We start from the raw sequence: 19,463 nt of genomic DNA, 5'->3' as shown, positions 1-19,463 counted from the left end.
TCTGGCTCGGTGGCACTGCAGCCACAGGTCTGTTCCTGCTGAGCTTGGGGTCTTCTCACTTTCTGGGGCACCAAACTGCTTCCATGCCTCTTGGAAGGGAGGATGGACGAGAACTGGGGTAGCTTAGATGGGAACCTCACCCTCCCAACCACTGCCTTCTGCAGCACAGTATCCCCTCTGTCCTGGAAAGACTGGAGGGTTTAATCCCAAAATAGACATCTCAACAAAATTCCTTTTTTTAAATTTTTTTAAAAATTTTTAATTGATTTTTTGAAAGCATCTGAAAGCTGCTGCTGTCATTTCAGGCAGAGGGAACTCCTTCTGAAACCTCTGGAGCTGCTGTGTGAAATGGGATCATCTCCTGCTGGGGAGATCCAGCACCCACGTGCTGTTGGATTAAGCTCTTTTCTGACTCAGAGATGGGGTAACTGAGAGGTGTTTTAAAAACTTTTCTTCCATTTTCAGTCTCACGTGAGGGGTGAGACAATACAGATGTTATAATTCACAGCATTACTATTAGAAGTTAACTATTTCCGAATTACAAAACACTATAGGTGTTTCTTGGCCCATCAGCTTTGTTGTAAATGCCTTAAAGCCAATCATCTAAAATTACTCTTCATGGGCCCTACTAAAATGCGTTTCATAGTTCTATTTCTCCAAAGTATCCAGTCTTATTTGCAAGGCCACCCTTTGCAACTTGTTTCTAGTTCAGTTTCTCTCTCAACAATGTTTGTCTAATTCTACGGTATTTTAAAGTAATTTTTGAGTTATTTTTTAATCTCAAGGTTTGCATACAGATGTATAGTATGTGAGCCTTCAGGCAGGTTTTGAGGATTTTTTACAAATCCATTTCTCACAATGTGCCTTACAGCAAGTCCTCATCCCAGATTCTCATTCTCATCCCAGATTGTCATTCTCATCCCAGCTCCTGATCCCATCCTGGCCCATGAGTGATGCAGCCTCTCCTGAGCACTGGGAATTTGGCTGAAATCCCTGTTTAGCAGCACAGGCAGCTCTGTGATGACTCTGTGGTGGTTTTAGTGCTCAGGTTCATAGCTCTAAACCCGCACAGCAATGCATGGCCAGTAACTCACAAGGCCTGGCTTTTTTTAGCTATTTTTTTAACGTTTTATTTATTGATTTTTATTTATTTATTTATATATTACCCTTTTTTTTTAAAATTCCTTCTTCTTTACAACCTGCCTCACTTTGCATTTTAATTCCATTCCCCTGCCCACAAAACCCAGCCCAAACCTCCAGGCTCTCCAGCAGCCATTCCAGATCCAAGCTTTGAAGGGGGAACGGCTTCCCATTGACAGAGGGAAGGGTTAGAGTTAGATGTGACATTAGGAGGAAATTGTTCCCTGTGAGGGTGGGCAGGCCCTGGCATAGGGTGCTCAGAGAAGCTGTGGCTGCCTCTGGACCCCTGGAAGTGCCCAAGGCCAGGTTGGATGGGGCTTGGAGCCACCTGGGACTGTGGAAGTTGTCCCTGGAATGGCAGGGAGTGGAATGGGATGGGCTTTAAGTCCCTTCCAGCCCAACCCATTTGATGATATTATGAAATTAATAAGATTGTTCCTTTCCACAATCATCTTTTCACACTTCTGGGGATTTTGCCCTCCTTTCAGACCCCGCTCTAGGTCAGGTGAGGAGGAGGATGGAGCTCTCGTGGGCAGCCTGGGCAGGTTCGTCCCAAACCAGTGCCTTCCTCCTGCTGCCCAGCAACTGACCAGACAAAGAGCTGTACCTGAGCCAAGCAGCTTGTACTGCTGCAGGCTGTCAGCTTTGGAAACTGCAAAATTCTCCCTGAGATGAAAGGATCAGGAACCTCCAGCTGCTGGAATTCCTTTGTTCTTTGATCCTCTCCGCTTCCCAGCGCCTTCGCTCCCCACTCTCCCGGCAGCTGGACAGGCTGGTTCTCACAGAGGGAACTCCAGGGTGACTGGAACCTTCCAAACCTTTTCCCCTTGTCCTTCCCTGGCTGAGAGCCTAGAGAAAGACCAGTTAGTGTCCAGGCATGCAGCATGCCTGGGCTTTGGAGGAGTGCATGGGCTCAGGTGGATGCATAAGGAATTAAGTGGCATTTTTGGGAGTAGGCATCCTGAAAGGGGGAGCAGGAGGAGCAGTCCCTGTGCCTGGGACCAGCACAACCAGTTCAAAGGGAGCTGTGTGACCACTAGGAAATGCTTGTCGTGCTGGGAATTGTCATAATACCACTGATTAAATGAAGCAACCACTCACTGAAAGGAAAAAACAAACAAGTGGAAGGGAACTGGAGAGGGTGTTTGCGTTTTTTTTAATAGGGAAAGAATTATTAAGAGTCCAGGGAGGTTGTGGACCCCCTTCCAGTGCTTAAAGAGATTCTGAGAGAGCTGGAGAGAGACTTATGACAAGGGCCTGCAGTGACAGTACAAGGGGGAACGGCTTCCCACTGGCAGAGGCCAGGGATGGATAGGATATTGGGAAGAAATCCTTCCCTGTGAGGGTGATGAGGCCCTGGCACAGGCTGAAGAGAAGCTGTGGCTGCCCCTGGATCCCTGGAAGTGTTCAAGGTCAGGCTGGATAGGGCTTGGACCAGCCTGGGATAGTGGAAGGTGTCCCTGCCCATGGAATGAGATGATCTTTAAGGTCCCTTCCAACCCAACCATTCTGTGATTCTGATTTAGTGTTTTAATTGTTATTGACAGTCAGCTTGTTAGGAAGGCAACATCTCACTATTGCATATGATATTCATTCAAACCACACTGTTTTTTCCTGCTGTACCCTTTTCCCGCACCTTTCCAGAGCAGCAGGCTGCTCTCACTCCCAATCCTGGTGTTTTGCCATGGTGGGTGCAGCTGATGGGGTCAAGACCACCACGATTTCCTGAACCCTGCCCTGAACAGCCTCTGGCCATCATTCAGGGACAGGGTGTAGAGTGTGATGCTCCCTGTCCTGGGAGGCAAACCCTCAAATCCCCAAAATGTAAGGCTCATAATCACCTTTCAGATGGGACTGAGGGCTCTGAGGGTGGGATGCCCTGTCCTGTTTGAATGACACTCATGTCACACCATGACACATCGGAGGGCATCGCGCTGGGGTACAGGGGCAGCAGCCCCCCATGCTGGGTCTGAACACAGAGGAGATGTCATTTCTATGGTGACACAGCCTTGAGAGCACCTAATCTGGATTTATTGAGGTCGTAAGAGTGACTTAGCACGGCAGTCCCCAGACTGCAGGATAAACAGAAGTCTTCTATTTATAAAACTGCCAATCTGGCACCACTTGCACTGAGCACTAAAAATAAGACTGTGCAAAGCGAGCTGAATTGATGGGTGCTCTCCTGGCATTGTCTGTGAAGCAGCCCGATCCTGTGGCACACTCAGTGCTTGGCAGGGATCCTACAGAGCTTTCCTGAGCCACCACCTGTCCCTGGGGCTGAGCCTGGCTTTGACCTGCAGGGGAGAGGTTCCTCCTTCCCCTTTGGGTGGTCGTACTGTGTGCCAACAAACTCTGTGAGCTTTGGACAGGAATGATGAGCTCTGGTAATGCAGCTGGATGAGCAGAGCCCAGGGAAAAGGGGGTTGGTTGAGCTGGAGTTGCCTGGTGCATGTTTCTGTTCCCCCCAAGTCACATCCTTCTCTCCAGAGCAGGAGGATGTGTCAGACACCGAGGCTGACAGAGCAGCACAGACAACCTCAGCCTGACACAGCCACTGCAGTAACCCCAGGTACCCCATGAAATGGAGCTGGGTTAATCTGTGAAGTGATCTGTTTGTTTAAGCTGCAGATAAACCCACTGTGCAAAGATCCACCGAGGATCTTCCCTCCTGGGAGTGAAGTGAGCCTCACCTTCCGACTATACCGAGTTGTCATGGTTTGAGCTTGGCGCAATGCCAGTGCTTTTATGAGAATACCTCTTTCCCTGGTATCTACTGTGAGATGTGATTAGAGACAGAGCAGAGCAGGCTCTAACTTAAGATTGAAAGAAAAAACTTTATTAACTTAAAACTACAAGGAAAAACACACAGAACACAGGATGAAAACTTTTTAAATTTCTTCCTTCTCCCCCCACTAAATTTCTTAATTTTGTTACTACTTTTTAGATCACTCGCTTTCAGTCTATTACTACTCTTTAGATAATTAATTTTCAATTTCTCGAGAAGAGAGGAGTCTTTCTTGCACTACAGACTTTACTCAGGAAACAGTCGAAACTTTTCGTGTTTTTGTGTCACGTGTGGCACCGCCCGGAGAACATTTTGTCATCGTGACATCTTCTTTTTATGTTCAGTATTCTCACCACTGCACATGGACTAGAGCTGTTTTTAGGGTTTCTTTTTTTAAGGATGCTTTATCCAGTTTTTAAAAAGAGCACATTTTCTCTCTTTTTGGGACACCTGTCCCCCCCAAATTTCACCCCCTGGGGCTGAGGGGTCTCTTGAACAGAGATCATTTTCTTCTTCTTCTTTTTCGAAGACGGAGGGCACTACCACCACTCTCCTCACCCGTCGTCTCTGTTCACACACTTTCACATCACTGCACTCTCTTGGCTTTGAGCCATTGCCTCCCCCTAAATGCAGTCTCTGTGTCACAGGAACTCAAGGGTTCTGCCATGGCGATTCAAGAAAAAAGTCTAGTCAAAGGCTACTCTATTATCTCTTCTTACTTAGGATTCTTCTCAACTTCTCTTAATGTCTTTTACTTGCTTATTTTTTTGCTATTCTACTCTATCTCATTAACTTCAGGAAAAATTAGCATTTGCAAGGTTTTTATCATTTCAAGAAAGGTTAAAAGTCTCAGGCTCTGCCGGTTTGGTTCATGAACTCTTACGGCTGGCTGCCCTGCTAGGCACCCCCCCCTTCTCCTTCACGCCAGCCGCGCTATCACAGGCACAGGCTGCTTTCTCTCTCTCTCTCCCTCCGGTGGGGGGGAAATGGGGGATGGTTGACCAAAGCCCTCGCAGTGCTTTTCTACCCTTCGGCCCAGGCCTGGCCTACCTCCCTCCGGCCACATGGCTCCCCTCCCACCCCTCCCCCCCCCAACCAGCTCGGAGCCGGGCAGGGGAAGGTCTGCTCTCTTTCAAGACCGGAACTTAAAAGGGAGTTTTCCCTGGGAGTTCACAGTTTTTAACCTCTTGTGTTCTCAGAGGCGTATCTATGCCCTCAGTGGATAAACCAGGTGCCAATATTAAAATCTGAACACTGATTGGCATGACTACACTATCTCAAAAAAAACTTCATTTCTTCTTAAACTACGACACGAGTTTACCACCAAACATGATTTTTTCTTTAATATGAAATCTTCTTGCTGTTTAACTCACCCATGTAAAATCTTAGTTTTCTTCTTCCAGCCCACCTAGACCCTCCTCCCTGCTTGGCCTCTGATGGTGAGTGGCTCCAATATTTGTTGTCTCCAATAGGGAAGCAGAAACCTGGATTTTATCGTTACAACTGTTGTGTAAAAGATCTTAAAGCAGATACCTGCTGTTGTGATTTAACACCTGCCTGGCTTCTCTTACAATGTTTCCTGAGGTTGAATTTATTTTCAGAGCCCTTCAGGCTCCCTTTTCCTGCTGTTTCCAGCTGCTGAGGTCTGTGACCATCCCTGTTGGATCTGTCTGCTCCACACACGGCTCTGCTGGCAGGAACAGAATCACAGAATGTCCAGAGCTGGAAGGGACCGACAGGGATCATCAGCTCCAACTCCTGATCCTGCACAGGACACCCTGAGAATCCTGTGGTGAGAGGTGCCAAAGCTGCTCCTCACAGGTCTCCTCTCAGCAGAGCTGGCTGCAGGAGATGACCCAAAGGAGAGGAGCAGCTGCTGCTCCATCAGCTCCTACCAAGGAGCCCTGTGGACACTTCGTTGTGCTCCTGGGGCAGAGGAGAGCACGGTGCCCAATCCCTTGGTTTGAGCTGGAATGTGGGATCAGATGTGACACAGAACTACCAGATGTTGGTGTTCCCCTAAACTCCCCTAAACTCAGGTTTGTTGGGTTTTCCTTCTGGCTTTTTCTGCCTGGGATTTCACTCATTTTGGAGAGAGTAGAAGCCACAAAAGAATAAAGTTATTCTCAAGCCTCCTGACCCAAAGGAGACAAAATGAACTCACATGATGGGGTCTGAAAAGGAGGAGGAGCTGGTCTTGAATGCTGGCTCACAGAGCATGGGGAGGCTGTGACCTGGAGGGGACCAGCAGGAACACACCTGCCTACACCATGGTGCTGTGGGTGGTCACACCGAGCTAGACCACTAAATCTGAAATTGGATGAATGAAGTGCAGCCCTCCAGAGCTGCCTGCAGAAGTTTGGAGCCCAGGGAGTGGGACAGTGAGTGCCAGGCAGGCAGGTGGCAGTTTGGTGGCAATTGCACAGTTGGGCAGCCTTCGAGAAGAGAGCCAGAAGGCCAAGTCATTCCAGCACAGTGAGTGCAGTTAAGTGCTGCCATATGGCTCCTTTTGCAGAGGAAGAAGCACACAGGGAGTGAGGAATCCCACTGCTTTTCCTTGGAAATGAACTTTCAGTTTCTCCTGCAAGCGCTGGAAAAACTTGCTGGCTGCAGGAGTTGGCAATTTCAGAGCCACAGGGGATGCAGGAATTCCTCATAGATATTCTCTTGTTCTTTCCTCTGCCTCAGCCACCCTTGAGGGCATTCCTAAGGGTGGAAAACCTGAGGTGGATCAGGCAGGGGGAGGAAAAATTTTTATCAATGATGGGTGCCATGCCAGGTGTGGAGGGAGGGGGAAGAGGAGGTTGCTGCTGGCTAAAAAGTGCTTTGACGTGTTAGAAACCACTGTAGCCAGAAAAGCAGATTTCAACAGTTTGATTTCCTGCAGGGCTTTTGATAGAAGTCGGGAGGAGAGTAGGCAAATGTTTTCCAGCAAGGGCAGGAAAGAAAGCAGTGGGATTTTCTGCTTCATTTAGTAAATCCATTGCTTTTGCCCCCAGCCTGCCTTAACCCTTTCATCTCCACTAACATCTCTGGTGTGGGGTTACCAACACAGGCAGAAAACTGACCTGCTGGCAAAACTTTTGCTTCAGTGCTTCTCTTGTCGCAGATGGAGAATGAAAGGCAAAAAATGGGCAAAAATCATTGCCTGGGCAGCACGGTTTAGTAATGAATTTTGGCAGTGCAAGGCTGGACTCAGTGATCTTAGAGGCCTTTTCCAACTTCAGTGATCCCAAGAGGTTGGGAAAACAGCAGCTCTGGTGTCAGAGCAATCCTGAGCAGAGAGGAGAGTGTTTCTTTTGGGGAAGAGCATCCTTGGCTGAGCAGGCCCTGGGGAAAGGCTGGGAGCTGCAGCAGGGATAGCCGGTGGGTGGGAGGAGGGAGGGTGTGGAGCTTTGCAGCAGGGCAGCCAGAACCACGTGTGCTGGGGGGCTGGGGATCTTTGGGGGCTGGAGGCTGGAGTTTGCTTACTTGTAGATTGCACTGGTAGAGGAAGATTTCTTCTCCCACATACCAGGAATGTTCCAGAGCAAACCTCACAGCTCCCAGTCTGCAGCATTGTCTGTTTGCTTGGGTTTTAAATCTCAGCTCTGAAATCACAGCAGTGCACAGAATATCTGTTTTTAGACCTTACAAAAGGGTCTTTTTTTCAAAAAGGTTTTCCACCAGGGCTGCTGGTGAAGAAGGAAGCTTTCAAACCATGGAAGCCTAGATAACAGAAGGAAACAAACACCTGGGACTAATTAAAGCAGCTCCAGCAAGCCACCAGGGTTTGGGGACATTCCCAATGCTTCAGTGCACGTGGCTGGCAGGATTAAAACTCCAAACCACAGCTCCCACCCTGGCCTCTTCCATAGTCAGGCTTGGGGACCACAGAATCCCAGAATGATTTGGGGTGGAAGAGACTTAAAGCCCATCTTATTCCACTTCTTGCCATGGGCAGGGATACCTCCCACTGACCCAGGCTGCTCCAAACCCTGTCCAACCTGGCCTTAGACACTTCCAGGTATCCAGGGGCAGCCACAGATTCTTGGGGCACCCTGTGCCAGGGCCTGCCCACCCTCACAGGGAGGATTTCTTCCCAATCTGTCCCTGCCCTCTGGCAGTGGAAGCCATTCCCTGTGTCCTGTCCCTCCATGCCTTGTCCCCATCCCTCTCCAGCTCTCCTGGAGCCCCTTTAGGCCTTGGAAGGGGTTTTGGGGTCTCCTTGGAGCCTTCTCTCCAGGTGAGCACCCCCAGGTCTCCCAGCCTGGCTCCAGCCCTTAGGCATCCCCATGGCCTTCTCTGGACTCTCTCCATGTCCTTCCTGTGTTGCACTTGTTCTCCCTTCAAGCAAATGCTGATGCCTGAGCCGTGCTTTTCCTGCTGCATGTCCAGCTGTCCCACACACCTCTCCTGGCCTGGCCATAGCTTCACTGCCACCAGTGTCCCCTGCCAGGTGCCTTCGCACAGCTGTGACTCTCCAGCAGGTTTTCCCACTCACCATCTCCACACCCAGCTCTCCCTTTTTGCATTATTAACTCCCACAACATGCAGCTCCTCTTCCACCGAGTCTGTCTTTTCCCTCTGCCTCCCCTGAGGTCCACAGGCTCCCCTGTAATTATTGTAGCCACCACTGGCCCAGCCAGTGGCACAGAAAGCCACCAAGCCCTTGGCAGGACCACACAGTCCACGTAGGCAGGATGTGGTTTCACAGAAGTGTCACAGACATATTTTATGAAAAATCCTTTTGCCAGGATCTTTTCTCCTGAGAAGCTGAGAAGCTTCAGCTTCTCCATGTTTTGCTGCTTTGGAATGTGATTTGGAGAATTGTTTACCCAGTGAAATAAACAGGGCAGGAAATATCTCTCCTTTCTGATGCCTTTATTAAAAGTGATCAGCTCAAGGTTGGGAGGCCCGACAGATTCGGATCTGCGGGTTCGCCGTCGCAGCTCCCTGGAGTGACTTGGAGGAGGAGACAAATGCAGCTTTGTCCACCAGGGGACAGAGCTGGGGGTCCAGCCTCACGGGAGCAGGCAGGGGTATACACCCCCTGGATCCCGATTTTGAGTTGGCAGCCTCGGGTCCTGCCTCCAACCAACATCTTCTAAGTTGTGGTGAAGGGCCATTAATGTTTCAGAGTCTCTGCTGGCTTCTCACCTCACCCCTGATGTCTAGAGACCACTTTGATCTCTGAATTTCAAATTGGCTCGCTGGTTTAGGGGTTTATTAATTGTGTTTGGAATAGGGGCTTGCCCCATTGCATTTTGGCTCTAAACTTATCTGCATATCAACTCCTGGTCCCCTCCCCTCTACCATCTGGGGGGATGCCATCCTCCCACCTGGCCACAAGCAGGGTGATGCTGATACAATAGAGTGAATTCGCAACCATAGATGGCTAACGACCTGATACTTAACAGGTGATTACAACAAGCAGCTAACAAAAGCACTCCTCTGCCAGAACTGGTTAAACTTGTAATTCTACAACTTTTGGAAAAAAAAAGGGTAACCCTTTTTTTGTTCATAACACCCAGCATGTGAAATTGTTTTTTTCTTGATGACCAATGACAGCCACCTGTGTCGAGGCTGTGAGCAGTCACAAGATTTTATTATCATTCCTTTCTATTCCTTGCTAGCCTTCTAATTAAAAAATTTTTCCCATTCTTTTAGTGTAGTTTTAATATATAATTTTCTTTTAATATAATATGTATCATAAAATAATAAATCAGCCTTCTGAAACATGGAGTCAAGATTCTCATCTCTTCCCTCGTCTTGGGACCCCTGCGAACACCACCACACAGAGGCTCTCTGTGCCAGCTCAGCTTGGTTTGAGAGCCAGGAGAAAATTTCAAAGCTGGCAGGGTGGGAAGCATACATGAACATGGGAGGGAGGCAGGCAGGTGGGATGCAGGCTGTGTATCCCAGCTGGAGTTTGCCTGGATGGGCACACGGACAATCTGCACTGTTTGCATTCATCCCAGGCATGGTTCTCACCTGAGAAAAACATGTTCAGGACCCTTTGGGGATTTAAAAAACAATTAGCAGCACAAATGTTGGGTTTAAACCTACTGGTTGCTGCTTTTTTTTTTCTGTCCCCATCCATCTCAGTGTCCCATATGTAATTTTTTTTTAAAAAAAAGGGGATGCTCCACCTTGGAGGTTGGATGGGGCTTGGAGCAACCTGGGCTAATGGAAGGTGTCAGGGGGTGTGGAAATCCAGAGCACCAGGAATATTTCTCTGTCTGCTCTGGGGTGCCCTGACCCCCAGGGGAGCACTGACTGACCCTCATTCATGGAGAAAGTTTCCTAGACTTCAAGATAGATTAGAATCCACAAAAGTGTGAAGTAGTTTGTGGAGAGCAGTGTAGGTGTATCACTTGGTGAGAAATTTAGGTTTTGGGATTTTTGTATGTTGTGGATGGAAGCAAGATGGAGGGCACAGGGTGTTGTCCTGGGTTTCTTCTTCATGCTTCTTCTTCCTTGTTCTTCATGGGTTTGGGTGGCATTTTGTAATTGGGTAGAAAAATCCGCATTGCAGGCTCTTTGGCATCAATTATTGGGTTAAAAGGGAAAATAATCTAGATGTCAGTTCTTAATTGGATAGTTTAGCTTTAAAAGACCTTGTAACAAGAGATTGTTGGCCATTTTTGCGGTACGCTGAGCCTGGTGTGGACAGCGTGCAAAACTTTACATAAGATAATAATAAACAAGAACCTGAAGACCCAAAAATCCAGTGCATCTCTCTTTCCTGACCCAAGACTGCTCCAGGAGGGTCTCCCCAGATAGGGGAGCCCCCTGGGAGGACCCAGCCTGAGTCCCAGAAGTCAGTGAATCAGCAACAGGTACCCTGGCAAGGGGGTGGAATGGGATAGGCTTTAAGGTCCCTTCCAACCCAAACATTCTGTGATGATCCCATGACCTGGGAGCTCTCCCCTCCGCCCTGGTGGCACCCAAAGCCATGCTCCAGTGGCTGGCTGGGAGTGGCTCTGTGATCTGTGAGTCCTAAGCACTCATGGGAAGAGATCCCGCAGATTATCTCCTTCCATGGAGGAAATATTCCATTTATTTTTATCCTCGTTTCCTGCCTGCCAGCCAGTTAATTATCCCTCAGAGGACTTTCTCTGCAAGTCTTTTTCGGGAAGGAAACTTGGTGAGTGCTGCCTGAACGTCCTTGTCCATTTAAATGAGAACAGTGGAGTCAATTTTAGTACCTTCTGGACTTTTTTCTTCCACACCCCCCCTCCCGTTTCTTTTTTTTTTTTTTTTTTTGTTTGTGAGGCTGTGGTTGTTTTTCCCTGTTTGTGTCAAGCTGCCAGTAACAGTTTTCCTGCCTGGATCTTCTCTTCCATGATGCACATGCAGGCAGCCTTCTCTGCAGGGGGAGGGTGAAGAGGAGGCCCTTGTACTCCAGAATATCTATGGATGGACACCTGGGCTTGCTCCAGACCTGCTCATCCAGGGCTGGGGCCATCCCTCTGCTCTCCTGATCATCAGCCTCCTTCATGGATGTCCTTGAGGAAGCATTTAAAAACGCAAACAATTTTTGTTGCCGTAGCAATCTCTCTTCTGGAAATGGGGATAATGCATGGCTCCTGGGAGGTCAGAGCTACTTTCTGAGAGGTGCTGGGTGCTGGTGGCAGCAGCACAGGGCACAGACACCTTTCCCAGGCCCCTGGCTGCTGGAATCCCACTGCCAGACCTTGGTGATTCCCAGTCACCTAATTCACAGATATTTCTTGTAGCCACCAGCACTGGCTCTAGCGGAAGGTGTCCCTGCCCATGGCAAGAGGATGGAATGAGATGGGCTTCAAGATCCCTCCCAACTCAAACCATTCTGGAATTCCACAGTCTCTCAGGCTCCTGTAGTCCCAAACTGGGTTTTAGTGTCAGCCCAATCTGCAGCCAAAGGAGCTCTCTAGATGGGCACCCAAGGTTGAATTGTCTCATGGCTGCCATGTGAAACCACAGAAGGTGGTGGCTGCCTCCTCCCTGCTGTCACCTGTCCCTTTGCCATGCAGGGACCAGACCCCACAGTTCCCAGCTCTTGTAGAGACAGGGGGCTCACACAGTGCTCTCCCTGCTGTGCCTGGGGTGAGACACTGCAGCTCTCTTGTTCAGCATTCCCATCACGGCAGGGGGAACCTGTCCAGCCTCCTGAAGCTGCAGAGCAAAGTGGGAACACAGCAAAGTGCTGGCAGCAGACCCACTGCTACCCTCCCCTGCTTCCAGAGCTGCAGCTGGTTGAGATCACTGGATTAATCCCAATTTGTGGAGTCTGTTTTCATTGAGATAGATAGGGAAGGTTGGGTTATCCTTTTCGGATGCTGGCTTTTGGCAGTCAAAGATGGATTCTGGAATTGTGTAATAGAAGGGAGCAGGGAGGGACTGAGTGTTTCAACCCCTCCAGAAGCCCATGCCAAACGAGATGGGTGCTTTGTAATACATCATCCCTGCAGTCTCTGTGTCCTGAACTCAAATGGCCTCTGGATCAAACCCCAAGGAAAGGGTGCCAGGGTTGTCATTGTGCTGCTGGAATTGCCCTCCTGGGTCTTACCTTTATGGGATGGTGTGTAAGAGACTGAATGAGAAATGTGGGACTCCAGGCAGCTCTCCAAAATGCAGTTTATTCCATCCAAGATGTTACAGCAGTCCAGGGTCATGGGTGAAAGAGCCTGTGCCTACAGCAGTCAGCACCAGCTGCAGGCAGGCCTGGAGACACTTAGTTTGGATTAGAAATGCATTATATACTTTACTTTGCTGAGCATCTTAATACAGTAGAACCAATCTATACCTTAACTTTTACCTACAACCTATCATAACTGACTATAATTACCATATTCATGTTACTATTCTCCAATCACTAAAAGTTAGTACATTACAGTTTAATCTGGAAGTTGTTTTTCAGTTTTCTTGCAGTGGAAAATTCTGAGACCTTTTTTCTACTTGCAACATTTACTGACTTCTTTGCCTGTGCTATCTTTCTGCTTGGTAAAAACATCATTTTGTTTGGGGTGGGTTTATCCTTTGCTCTAAGCCATAAAACCCCCTTCTAACTAACATACCCTTTAGTTCCTTGGTTATCCAGTAAGACTGGCTCAGCAATTCTTTTCTTCTACATCAAAACGTGCTTTCATTTCTATTTCTTCTTCAGGTTTGTCATGGTTTGAGCCTGGCACAATGCCAGTGCCCCCACGAGAACACCTACTTCCCTGGCACCTACTGTGAGATATGATCAGAGACAGAGCAAAGCAGGCTCCAACTTAAGGTTAAAAGGAAAAAAACATTTATTAACCTACAACTACAAAGGAAGACACACAAAACACAATAGAACATAAGATGAAAACCTTCCAAAATTCTTCCTCCTCCCCCCACCAAATTTCCAATTTCATTGCCACCCTTCAGACAATCGATTCTCAGTCTCTCGAGGAGAGAGGAGTCCCTCTTGCGCCACACGCCTTCCATGTCCAGTGCTCTCACCACTGCACATGGATCAGAGCTGCTTCTAGGGTTTTTCATTTTAAGGATACTTTGACCAGTTCCAAAGGGAGCACAGTCCTTCTCCTTTTGGGACACCTGTCCCCCCCAAATTTCACCCCCTGGGGCCGAGGGGTCTCTTGAACAGAGATCGTCTTCTTCTTCTTCTCTTCTTCGAAGCGGAGGGCACCACCACCACCCTCCTCACCCGTCGTCTCTGTTCACTCCTCCACATCACTGCACTCTCTTGGCTCTGAGCCATCGCCTCCCCCTAGAATGCAGTCTCTGTGGCACAGAAACACCAGTGGTTCTGCTGTGGCTACACAAGAAAAGTCCAGCCCAAAGCCACTCCATCATCTCCTCCCACCTAGAATTTTCCTCAACATCTTCTCAATCTCAACATCTTCTCAATCTCATCAACTTCAGGAAGACTCAGCTTTTGCAAGGTTCTCATCTTCCTCAGAGGGGTTAAAAGTCCCAAGCTCCCTCTGCCGGTTTACTTTGTCAACTCCCACGCCTGGCTGCCCTGCTGGGCACCCCCCCCCTTCTCCTTCATGCCGGGCCACTATCACAGGCACCGGCTCTGTCTCTCTCTCTCCCTCTCCGGGGTGGGGGGGGGGGGAATGGAGGATGGCTGCCCGAAGCCCTTGCAATGTTTTCCTCCACCCTTGGGCCCAGGCCTGGCCTACCTCCCTCCGGCCACATGGCTCCCCTCCCCCCCTGCCCAGCCAGATCTGGGCAGGGGGGAGGTCTGCTCAGTCTCAAGCGGGACTCCAAGAGGAAGTTCCCCTGGGAGATCACAGCTTTTAACCCCTGTGTTCTCAGAGGCGTATCCTGCCCTCAGTGAACAAACCAGGTGCCAATATTAAATCTGAACACTGATTGGCTTGCCCACACCATCACAAAAAACTTCATTTCCTTTCAAACCACGACAAGGTTCTACATTCAAAAATCTTTCTGCTAAGCCTACATGTCTGTGAGACTTTCTTGTCAAACTTCCATCCTTCCCAACAATGGTGTCTCCTGGTCTGGGCATTGCTTTAGGCTGGAGTGATCTCTGTTCATCTTTAAAACCATCAAAAAAAGCAGGACAAGCTTCTTTCTTCTCTGAGGCACCTCAAACATTTGGGGCTTCTCTCCTCCATGCTGACTCCTGTATCACCTCCTAAGAAGACAGTTTTCCTAGTGCAGGTTGGTGGAAATTCCATAAAGCTGAAGAAGGGCATCAGACCTTGACTCATAATTGATTTGGCTTCCATCTCTCACAGGGCTTCACCAGACATTTAATGCACCAAAATTTTGCCTGGAGCAGCTCCTTCCCCGTCTCCAGGAATCACTTCCAGCCTGCTGTGATGCCGAGGCACAGCCAGGCAGAGCTTGCACATTGGCAGCGTGGGGAGTGTGGGTGAATCACGGTGCTGGGACGCGCTGTGTGTCCGTGGGAGGTGAGGCACAACGCGCTCCTGCTCCTTCATCTGCAGCACCCAGGGAGCTCCTGCAGACACTGTGGGCATTTCCAAAGCGTCAGCAGCTCCCTTTTGCCTCCAAGGTGCTGAGCTGGTGTCTCTGAGTTCAGTGGGAATTCCTGCTGGGAGCTCAGGAAGCGGTGCCCGAGGAAGGAGCCACCTCTGAGATGCTGCTGGGGTGGCAGCATCCACGTCCCACGATGAATTCCTGGGAAATTTTCTCTCAGGACATTTGGATCTGCTTGCTCTTGAGTGAAATCTCCCATCCTGTGCTGTCCAGCCACGCTCTTATCCCTGCCCTTTTCCAAGGGATGGCTGCAGAGGCCCTGAGGGCTCACATGGATTTGTCCTTGGCAGCTTTTTTGGCCACCTGCTGTATTGGAACCCTGGCTGCTGAGAATTTTAGACTTGCTGTGCTGGCAGGCACTGACCCCCAAGAGGACACTACATTTGATCTGAGGCTGTGGAGAAGGCTTCCAAAATTGAATGATAGAACTAAAATTATGGGTATGTAGTTTGAATAGAAGTGTGTAATATCACATGGTGGAAAACGTAGTTTAAGGGTTTAGAATATAGTAATATAGATAAAGCAATATGGAGGTTTTAGGGCAGAGGTTAGTCCTTCTTCTCCTTCTTCACCTTCTTTTTCATCTTCTTCTTTTCCTTCTTCTCCATGGGTTTGGGTGGTTTCGTGTAATTGGATAAAAAAGTCCACATTGCAGGCCACAGGTGGTTGGTTATTGGGTTAAAAGTAAAAATAATTTAGGTGTAATTTCTTAATTGGACAGTTTATCCTTAAAAGAAGCAAAGACTCAACAGTTCTGGATGATGCCTGTGGGCTTTAATCAATGTACCTGTGGTTAAATACACCCCTATTCGATGTCATCATTCAGTCTTGGAAGGTTTGGGATGAGGAATTCTTGTTCTGTGGGAATCACAGAATCACTGAAGTTGGAAAAGCCCTCCAAGTCCACAAAGTCCAGCCCAGCACTGCCAAACCCACTACCAAACCATGTCCCCAGGTGTCTCATCCACACATTCTTGGACACCAATCAGCAGTGCTGCTGACTTCCAAACAGTCAAGATCCCAGTTTTTTCTCCCTGAAATACATGATTCTCCTTTCCTTGTAGGACAGGGCTAGTTTTCTCTTGGCAGCAGCAATCCATGTTATTGCTTGTTACTGCCAGCATGGGGGAGATTTGGTTTGACTTTTAGCACAGTTTTGGACCTGTTCTGATTTCGATGGGGTGACCTTGGCTCTGCCAGAGATGATCTTCACACAAAAACACATCTTTAGGTACTTTCTCCCCATTAATTTATTTTCTGTTTATAGACTCAGCTTCATTCTCATCTTTAAAAAGCAAAAAGCTCATTAAGGGGGAATTTTCTTGCCCAAATCATCTCTGACTCCTACACAGAGGTGCTGCCGCCCACAGCCAAAGCCATGGACTGATATCCAATTTGAACCTCTACCCCCCGGCTTTGGCTCCTCTGGCCTCTTCCTCAAACAGAAGGACTGATTTTAGTCAAGGTGCGTTGAGACACTGTTTTGAACAAGTGAAAAGCTCAATAAACATCTAACTGATATCACAAGCTTGAGTAGATAGAGCCAAAAAGCATTTTATTGAGAAGGGATTTTTTTTTCTTTCCAATAAAGGGAGCCAACCTGAGCATTGCTGTAGAAATTTCAGGTGAGCTGGAAGCAGGATGAGCAACAGGATGTGTTCAGAGGCAAACAGAAGTGCTCAGGGACTCAGTTTGGAACTGACTTCATTAATATCTTTCCTAATCAGCTGGGCTCACATGGAGGAGCACATGGATCACTTCTGCAGCTGAGGCAGTGGAGAACGGGGGAGAGGACCTGGATGTCCCACAGGGAGGATGGAGTGACCTTGAGGCCCTTCAGGAGAAGCAGAGTGAGGTGATGTCATGAAGGTAGTATGTTTGCATCTTTTATCTGCTAACAACATCTCTTTAATCCCTATTAATAAAACTTGGCCCATTTGCTGGACTCTGGTTCATGTGAATGGCCACAGGAAGAGGAAGTGGGGAAAAAGCTGACTGCAGGATGGCTGAAGGCACAGGACAATGTTGCTAGTGCAGTGCCGGGACATGGATTCAGCAGACAGGGAGGTTCTGCTGCCTCCCTCTGAGGCTTTGGTTACAGCTTGTCCAGCAAACAGCTCGGGGAGAGCAACTGGAAGAGGTGTGGAGGAGCACAGAGGAATGGTGGAATTGGAAAGCTGATTGTGGGTACAGTTTGCAGAGTGTTAGGACACCGTGCCACAAGACGGGAATATGGGCTGGGCTTGGAGCAGGCTGGGAATCCATCAGTGATGCCATGGGAGCCCTGCCATTGCCAGGCAGGAAAAGCACTGCCCTGGTGTGAGGGCACACCTGGGGCAGGCTGGAGGCTGGTAGGGAGGAGCTGATTGCACCCTGCTGGTTCCCTATGCCAGCCTGGCTGACATCTGGGCCCACACCTGTTTGCCTGCACAGACATCTCCTGTAACCATCTCCATTGGCTCCATTGGCTGGGAAAACAAACCCTGTGAGGAACCACTGAGGGAGCTGGGGGTGCTCAGCCTGGAGAAAAGGAGACTCAGAATGACCTTATCACTCTCTGCAGCTCCCTGAAAGATGATTGTAGTCAGGTGGGGTTGGTCTCTTTCTCCAGGCAGCACTGACAGAACCAGAGGACAGTCTCAAGCTGCACCAAGGGAAATACAAGTTGTATATTTGGAAAAACTTTTTTACTGAAAGAGTGATGAAGTTCTGGAATGGCCTGCCCGGGGAGCTGGTGGAGTCACCATCCCTGGGTGTGTTTAACAAAGCCTGGATGTGGCACTGGGTGCCAGGGTTTAGTTGAGGTGTTGGGGCTGGGTTGGACTCCATGATCTTGAAGGTCTCTTCCAACTCAGTAATTCTGTGTGAATTCTGTACAGGGTGATAAGGGATAGATATTGGGGACATTCACAGGGAGCCCTCACACCACCCGTGTGAAGAGCTGAGGTCCTGCACCCAAGCCCAGCCCTCTGCCAGCAGACAGCAATTAAACAGATGTCAAATTAAGATGTGCACATCTTCCTCTGCCTTCAAAAACTGGATTTTACAGAGTGCTGCAGCCTGCAGTGTCTCCTGATAAAACACACAGAAAATCCCAGGCAAGAAAGTGCAACACTCACAAGAACTGTATGCAAATGAACTCATGGAAGCTGAACTCGGGCACAGAAAATAAATCAGGGTTGAGGTTGGCCAGGGCAGCCCAAAATGCTGGCAGGAGCTGCAGCACTTGGCCCAGGCCTTTGCAGTGAGGGCTGCTGGGATCAGCAGACACCGTGGCCAGCTCTCCCCTCCACCAGCAGGGTCAGGAACTGCACACCCAGATGTTCACTTCTTCCTCTCAGTGTTCTGTATCAGCTCCACCACCTGTATTCACCCAACTTTCCCCTCAAGAGCCACACCTGCTGCTGCAGCAGGCAGTCTGAGAACCCACTCACCTCCAAAATGCCTCTTGACTTGAAACCCAGAAATAGAACTTCTGGTGCCTTTAGGCTGCCCTGCCTATGGTCAGAGTACACATTTGCTATATCTGGCTATAAAAATGACCCTTTCTTTCCACTGGAAAAACAGTTCAGCTGTCAGATATGATGACCAAAGACAAGCACTGGTTTTTGTAAACACAAAAGCTTTTAAGACCTGGCCCTGGGTTTAGGTTCCTGAGTCAGTGTGAACTCCAGGGACAATGGGGGAATTTCAAATATTTTATGAACTCTGGTGAACTCCCACTGTGCACATTCTTTATTCATTCCTCCTGACAGAGTACTGCTCAAAACTTTTGAAAAGGTACATTTAACTTACCTGAAACTCCAAGCTCTTACAAAGAAATAAGAATGCGGCAGATTTCTATGGGGTTCGGCTGTTCGTCTCTGCTCCCACACACGCTTAGGATGGTTCTTGCACGCTGGGCCTCAAAAGATGAGTCTGGACTCTAGGTTTTTTCCGTCTTCAGATTTGTTTATTGTTTCTTATCTACAAAGTCCCTTCTCTGCCCAACCTGGATCTGACCAGCATGGCAGCCAAAGGCACTCTGACCACCCCCAAGGCGGTCGCATCTTTTATAACAAAAACTACGTATATCATATTTACTTTTTATCCCCAATACTTATCATCCTCGTCACCAAGTACACCCTCACCCCAGACCAATCCCCAAGTGCCAACACCACAGCAGAAGATGGACAACAAGAAGAAGAAAGAAGAGTCTTGTGACATGCCCTGATTCCTCCATCTTGTCTCCACAACCCCCCTGTACCAAAATCCCAAAATCTGTGATTTACCCTATAATTATCTTTTCCCTTCAGCATTCACACCCGAGTGATTCCCACAGGTTCCATCTCCTCATACATCGGTGGCACATCCCTAGATGGATCAAAATCAAGCCACCAAGTGCTTTTGGCAACGTTCCAAGACCCCCGAGCCCCCCCCAAGGGTTCTCTCGGTAGCTCTGGACATCAGCAGTGATGTGCTGAGCTCCCACATCTCCCCCTTCTGTTTGCACAAAAAGCACTTCCTTTGTAACTGAACGTACAATGCACCGTACACTCAAAAGGATGCATGG

This window comes from Serinus canaria, chromosome W (assembly GCF_022539315.1).
Source record: "Serinus canaria isolate serCan28SL12 chromosome W, serCan2020, whole genome shotgun sequence".
Taxonomy (NCBI): Eukaryota; Metazoa; Chordata; class Aves; order Passeriformes; family Fringillidae; genus Serinus; species Serinus canaria.
The sequence above is the reverse complement of the archived record's forward strand: the minus strand, read 5'-3'. Positions refer to the sequence as shown.